We start from the raw sequence: 7,759 nt of genomic DNA, 5'->3' as shown, positions 1-7,759 counted from the left end.
ATCTCATCCACCCCGAAGGATTCGATAAACATATCGCGCATATATTCACGCAAGTGCACCTCGGGGTTTTCTCCACCACTAAACAGACCCAATTCTGGCACAATAGTCCGAGACGACCCTTCCCCGGTCTCTTCGGCATTATCTTCATCATATGGTGCTCCACCGTCCGACCCTTCATCCATTAGTTCATTCTCCTGTTCTTCGCCAAGGAAGGACACATATAGACCATTTCCCACATTGTTCTTTTCGTCGGAGTCCAACAACTCCTCTACATTCTCCTCGAAGGATTCCATCACTACACGTTCTGTCAGACCCATTCCGATCATGCTTACCCTATGATTAGGCAATGGATTACGCCTAGTGGAAGGGTTCGCTGAGGAAGGATCAGCTATCTTTTTCTCCTCGATTAAATCCTGGATTTCGTGTTTCAGCCTCTCACAATTCTCAATTGTATGCCCATAATTGCTGTGGAACTTGCAATATCCCCTAGCTTGTATCTGTAGAGGAGGCGGTGTCTTGTTATAATGAGTAAGAGCTTTCAGCAGCCCCTTTTTCTGCAATCGTTCGAAAACTTTTGCGTAGGTCTGATCAAATTTGGCGAACTGCCTCTTTTCGATAGCATTAAGATCAAGCACTTTCACTGCTGCGGATTCCGTACTCGCACTAGGCCCTCCGGCACTATATCCAGACTTCGTCCACTTGGTATAAGCTTTCTTTGGCTCCCCATCCCCTTCAACAGTCAAGGCACAACTATACATCTGATTGAAATCAGTAAATGGCATATACCGCAACTCATTCTTGATATATGGCAAAGTGTTGCCAACCACCATTCGGATCTGATCCTGCTCGAGCGGCTTTTGTTTCATCACTGCGACCTTAGCCCTCCATCTTTTCACAAAATCGGAAAAGGATTCCCCAGCCTGTTGCTTAGTGCTCTCTAACTCTTTCAAAGTGACCTCTAGCATGGTGTTAAAGCTATACTGAGCGATGAATGACTTCGCTAATTCCTTCCAATCCCTCTTTGTCACCACCGGCAATGCATGGAACCATGTGAGGGCAGCCCCCTCTAGGTAGGTGTTAAACAGCCCCAGGACTTGATCCTTAGTCAGGATCGTGTGCTTCGTCACAGCAACATATTGATTCATGTGAGCAGTGGGATCCCCAGTTCCATCGAACTTTTTCATGTCAGGGAGCCGGAATTTCAAAGGCAAAGCTGTTACCGACAAACAATTCTTCAAGTTATAGAAGTCCTGACTTCCGGAACTTCCTCCACGCAAGTCCTGCACTTCCTGTGCGATGTGTTGCTTCCACTCCTCTTCCTTAGCTTTCTCTTTTTCCAGCTGTTTTCGGATATAATCCTGATAATCCTCCTCATTCCCAAAGCGAGGGCCATCGTTCACCTTATTCTCAACACGCTTACTACCACTCTTGTTGTCCTTCAGTGCTAACTCAGCTAGCTGGGCCAAGATTGCGGCCAACTGATCATTGATATTGTTGACAGAATTCTCCAATTCAGCCACTTTCTCGTCGGTCGCAGACATACTGGCGGAAGACTGAGTATACCTGGATGAAGATGATTCAGAAGCCACAACTACCGATTCGGAACTGTCTACTCGTAGCTGATCAAACTGTCTGACAAGCCGATTACTCTTGCGAAACCACAACCGCTTAATGATGACGTCTGCGCGAACGGTATCTATTAGTATGTATGCATGATTGTATATGCATGATTCGTGGTGTGTGCGTTTATTTATTTACAATTATAAGATAAGAAGAACAAACGTTAGTCTAATTACACGTATCACAACATCTCTCTTCCACCCTTATTCCTCCACACACTCGTTGGTCCAGGTCTCTTTCCTAGGATTTTGGTTTTTGGCTCACATTGCGGTCCAAGGGACGCGTGACGCCGTCGATTATTGAGGGAAATTAAATCACCCATCAGACAATACAGTTCGTTTTGACGTATCAACGTTCAGTGACTAAGAAATCGACCAAGTTGGATTGTCCTTTCGGAATAACTCGTCTTTCGTCCTTTCGTGAGACGCATTAGTTCGGGTTTTGACTCCCTTTGAGCGCATCTCAGTTTTTAGACGTGGTACGAGTTATTCTTCTAGTCCAATCGTTCGTTATTGTCAATGATTCGTTCCCTTTTGTTCGCGCGGGTTCGTGTCTCGATTTTTGGATTACCACGGGATCTTTTGGATCTATCGAGAGACGTAAACACATGTTTATTTAGTGATGGAATCACTTTGGATTTTTTTTAGGGAACAGACTTATCGCGTAACGCGTTTGTTCTTAGCGTCGAGGATCCGTTTGCTCCTTTTAGCTACGTGAAAAGACGGCGAGTCTTATTTTGAGCGCACGGTAACCTTTCGGCTAGCAACAGTTCGTTGTTCTTCCCAATTCACGGGATATATCACCTTAGTGTGGTTATATAAAATCAATGTTTCGTTGAATTGCATGTTTATTCGAGGCGAGGATATCACCGTTCTCTTTCCTTTAGGCGCGAATTTAAGCAAACACGTATATCGGGCCATATTTCTTGCAGTTTTGGTAACGGTCGAAATGATCGAGTCGTTAGTCAAAACCCGCAGTCTCGTACATATGGCGCAATTATATGGTTTGGCTTAATTCGGCTTCGAGATTTTAAACGGGGTATACACTCGTCCGAGGCACGTATTCAACGACATTGGTTTATTTTCTTTAACTACCCTCGGGATTGATATATATCGTAGTCTCGGAATGATTTTGGTCGATTAGTTTATTTTTCTTTTCTTTTATTTTCTTAGTCACCTTTACGGACACATCCATTTCTCTTAAGAACGACACGAGGCATAACGTAAAAGCTCGTCTTTCATTCGGAAGGGACGGGCTACTCGTGCGAAACTTTTCACGTTACGACAGGGTCGTTCGAAACAGAAATGTTCTTCGTTTTCGTTTCGTCATGATCTCGTTTTATCCTAACTTATTTAAAGAATGTGAATAACGGCTACTGTTAATATAGTCTTTTGTATCGAGATGTAACTATCCTTAACACCGAACCGATTCATACTAATACGTGCTTACATCATAACGTATTTCCTGAACACGTGCCTTCGTCGGGACACCGAAAGGGACAAGGCGGGTCGCATATGTTCATTCATACGAGATAACTAAGTCGTCTTTAGTTCAAATCGTTTCGATGTTTTAGGGTAATTAGTATGTCGATTCATGAGTATATATTAACGCATCGTCTCATTTTCTTTACATACTTTAGGATTAGACACGTATCATGGCGGTTTGAAAACACGAACTGATTCATTTATCACATCAAAAATAGTAACGGGTAATCCTATGGAAACTTCTAAGGCTACTATATGCTGACACGGCTGACCGCGGGACCTCACAGGACCGCACAGATTCGCCCATAACGAATGGATGGGGACCCTCTGGTGCCTTACTGTAAGGGGGAACTTACGCTAGCCTCTTTCGAGCGACGAATGGACTCTCACTAGAGGTTTCGTGGAAATTACCCAAAGGGTTTGCAATAATGCACATGAATGCATACGAAAAGAAGTAAAACGATCCGTCCCCGTTAAGGGCTTAATACACGCCTTCCGGAATCAAATTTCTCGCTTCCCCAGCAGAGTCGCCACTTGTTAGACGAGGTGCCGCGGCCTAATCTCCCGGGCGGACCGGGGGGTGGACAACCTCATGGCGACGTAAGCGGTGATTGGCGCCGAAAGCAACCAATCGTGGAATCAAGCTGCTCGGTAGGATCGGAGCTCGGAGATATGGAAGAGTCGCCACCCACGAATGGGAAAATGAACACCGATCCCTTGCGGGAGACAGGTGTGGGTTCGGGAAACTTAGGTACGAGCCGAGAAGGCTAGCTCCTTTCCGGAGAAAGGCTACTAGGCACCCCGACATCGCTCGGTTATGAACCACCGGCCTCCTACTCAGCTTGTTAGGCGATAACGGACTAATCGTATACTTCTTTAAGTTTAAAATTCATTTGAAACCCTTTTCTTTCTCTTTTTTTGAAACCGTTTTGAGCATATATTATTGAAAAGCCATATTAGTAAAGAATCACCCATTTATGTTATACATACACAGAGAGGGGGGAGAAAGAAGTGGTTTATTTACAACCGTATTTAAAAGTCATGTCGTGTGTTTATTCTACACTAACTTGTTCCCCCAAAACGAGTTTATTTACATGGTTCGCACCTTAATCGCCGTGGGAACGATTTAGGTGCGTTTTAAAACCCCGTTTGATGAAATTTACCCGAATCGCCGTTGGAACGACTCGAGGGTTTGACAACATCGAGATAAAAAAACCTTTGATGAGAAAACGTGGTTAAACATACAAGTCAATTTTATTTTGTACAAATTATTTAAGAAAACGATTCAAAACTCTATTATTTACAATGAAAACGATTTTAATTACAATGAAAACACTATTTATTTACATTAAGAATTTCTAAAAAAACCTTTAGTTTAAATAATTAAATTGAAAACTCTTTTTGTGATTTATTTTCCCCCTTTTTCCTTAATGGATTCTCTACTTATTATAATTATAATAATAAACCCCTTTAAACTAATATTCACACTCAAATAATACTCATTTGGAACATGGACCCATGAATGGGCCAAAAGAATAAAGAAAATAATTTAGACATATATATATATACATTTAAATCAAAAAAGAAGATATGAAAGTAAGAGTTAACACAAAAGAAACTATATGTATATGAAAATAATAGGTACAACACATTTATACAAAAAAAAAATGTGAAAATAATAAGTAAATCTTATGAATAAGAAAATAACATTTACCCAAAAATAATTTCATTCAATAATCAACAAAATAACCCAAATATCCCAACACTATATATATACATAACTAATATAGTTTTAAATACCAAAAATAACATATACTAATGTCTATCAATTATTTCTCAAAATATCAAATAACTATCATTTAAAACATAGCCTAAATTAATAAAAAGGAAATACATATACATAATTATACTTATATTTAGAAAATAGTATAAAAAATGGTATACAAATATTATCAAATAATTATATATGCTAAAGGTCCAAAATAATTTGAAAAACATATATTACATAATTATACATATATATATTAAAGATTAAAAGCTTAAAAGTTAGGAAAAAGGGACTAAAATGGCATTTTTTACGTTTTGGCAGATTTACCGACGGAAAATCCGTCGGTAAACAGCCTTTAGTGACAGAATAGGTAAATTACAGCAGCACTCCTAAATGTTTCCAGATTTATTCAAAAGCTTTAAATTAAATCTAATTCAATCGTTTTGGATTTCCGAACTACCCAAGATGGATCATAGTCGAAAACGGAAGTTCCTAAACGACGTTTTTTTTATTTCAAAACATTATTTAGAAATTTCTTTTAAACTAAAAACTTATAATTACAACGTTTTCGATACCCGAACTACCTTTTTATCGGATCACGGTTCGTATTGGGATATCAAAATGAGGTTTTTTATTTTAAAACAAAACCGAATTTTATTCCACACGAGATGAAAATCAAATAAATACGCTAATTAAATAAAATGTGACAACATAAATAAATAACTAAATAAATAAAAAACTATAACATAAAAATAAATAGGAGAGGAAGATAAATAAAATAAAATAAAAGAGAGTCTAGTCCTCGGATAATACCTTAAATTCGGTATCTAACAGTCGAAGCCGATTGATTCCACGAACCACGATCTTCCGTTTTTAATGAAAATTTAGTAAAAATTGAACTTTAGGAAATTTGGAATTTTTTGAGAAAAAAAATATTTTTCTCAAAAAAATTCACTCTCTCTCTAAAAATGTTTAGAGTGAGAAAGGTCTCTCCCCAAAAATCCCTCTCCCTTTTTTGCATGAGGATCCATGCCTTTTATAGGCAAACGGGTCCCCGGACCAATGGGCGACGCCCAAAGGAAATTGGGCGTCGCCCATTGGGGTTGGGCGGCCGCCCAACATTTGTTGGGCGAGCGCCCAACGCAAGGTTGGGCGCCCGCGCCCAACCTTCGTCGGGCGTTCGCCCAACGGTCGTTGGGCGTTCGCCCGACGTGGTTGGGCGCCCGCCCGACGACCCTCGGGGCGTGCCTCGCGCCGTCGGGCGTGCGCACCCCGCGGCCGCCGAGCGCGCGTTCCGCGCCGTCGGACGCTCACACATCGCGGCCGCCGAACGCGCGCTTCGCGCTACCGGGCGCGTGCGCTCAGCGGCCCACGAGAGCGCGCACCGTGCCACCGGACCCGGGCATTGTTCGGACGTCGAGAGCGTGCCACTCGCGGTGCGTCCGACGGACGCCGAGCGCACGTCCCGTGCCGCCGATTTTCCTTCGCTTATTATTCTTTATATATTTTTTCAAAACTTCCGGAATCAATCGCTTCAACCGTCTTGTTTTCAGGTTTTCGTCACAGGTCCTCCGACTCGGTGTCTAGAGTAGTACTTATTTTATTGTTGTTAGAAAATGTAGAGGAACATGAGTTCATATTCCATCATTATGGCATTTACTCTAATTAAGATAAAGGAAAAACTCGAGTTATTATCTAGTGCTTGCTCATATGTCATATTCTTTTAAGAGCTCCGTGTCATTCAATTCATCCCGGGACCCGTTTGGCGCCTCAACTGTTGCCCTTGTTTGTAGGAAAGCCATATGTCTTTCTACGCGATTTGTAGGTTCCCATTGACCTCTATCATCCCCAACTTAGTGGGAATATGGAAAGCCCGACTTATCAATCAATGAACCGATCCAACTTTCCAACTTATCACCCTTCTTGATGAACCGATCCAACTTTCCTCTTTCAATTAACCTCTCTATTTCTTTTCTTAGCTCGGAAAAATTGCACGTGTCGTGGGTATAAATCCTATGGAATCAATAATATGCATCTTGGTCCTTTTCATATCTTTTGTCCGTGTTAAATATTGGATACCAGACGTCCTTCTGGTTTGAGTTCCTTTCTATTCACATTAGTAATTTTTTTACGTATAGATGTATAAATAGGTGAAGGAGGTTTGAGTTTCCTTTTTCTTTGTTTTCTTTCATATGTATGTTAGTGCATGAATTGCATCCCTTCCTAGAATTCTTAAAGTTTTCATTTTTGGTTAATTGTTATATCTCATCTAGCTCTATGAACTTATTGGTTTTATCCATCACCTTAGTTAAGACTAATGAATTCTAGAGTTAAATTAATTTATGAAAACTTTATGGTAAATAATCTATTAGTCCCTCCATTTTTATCTAATACACTGTTTAGTCCATTTATTTTGAAAAACACATTATAAGATCCCTATCTTTTGTCAATATTAACCATTTAGTCTTTTTGACTATTTTTTTAGATTTTTAACCATTATATTTGATATAAACAGCTAGATAGAAAATAACAGAGTAATATGATCATTTGATATGAACTTATTGGTTTTATCCATCACCTTAGTTAGGACTAATGAATTCTAGAGCTAAATTAATTCTTAAAGTTTTCATTTTTGGTTAATTGTTATATCTCTCATTTCACTATTGGTTGATAATATTTATAATTAAATAAATTATATATTGAGTAATGATTTATGGGGTTATTGTGTCGCGCCCGGGCCCGCGGATCGCGAACTGTTATCTCTGATATGGCTCCCGCTCTACTGGTTTTCAACGGTGCTGGATAGTCCTTTTAGGGAGACTATTCAAGGGGTTTTCGAGTCGCCACCAATCAGTTTGACGGTCTGATTGGACACCGATTTGATTCC

The sequence above is a fragment of the Euphorbia lathyris genome, chromosome 2, assembly GCF_963576675.1.
Source record: "Euphorbia lathyris chromosome 2, ddEupLath1.1, whole genome shotgun sequence".
NCBI lineage: Eukaryota > Viridiplantae > Streptophyta > Magnoliopsida > Malpighiales > Euphorbiaceae > Euphorbia > Euphorbia lathyris.
Note: the sequence above shows the minus strand (reverse complement) of the source record.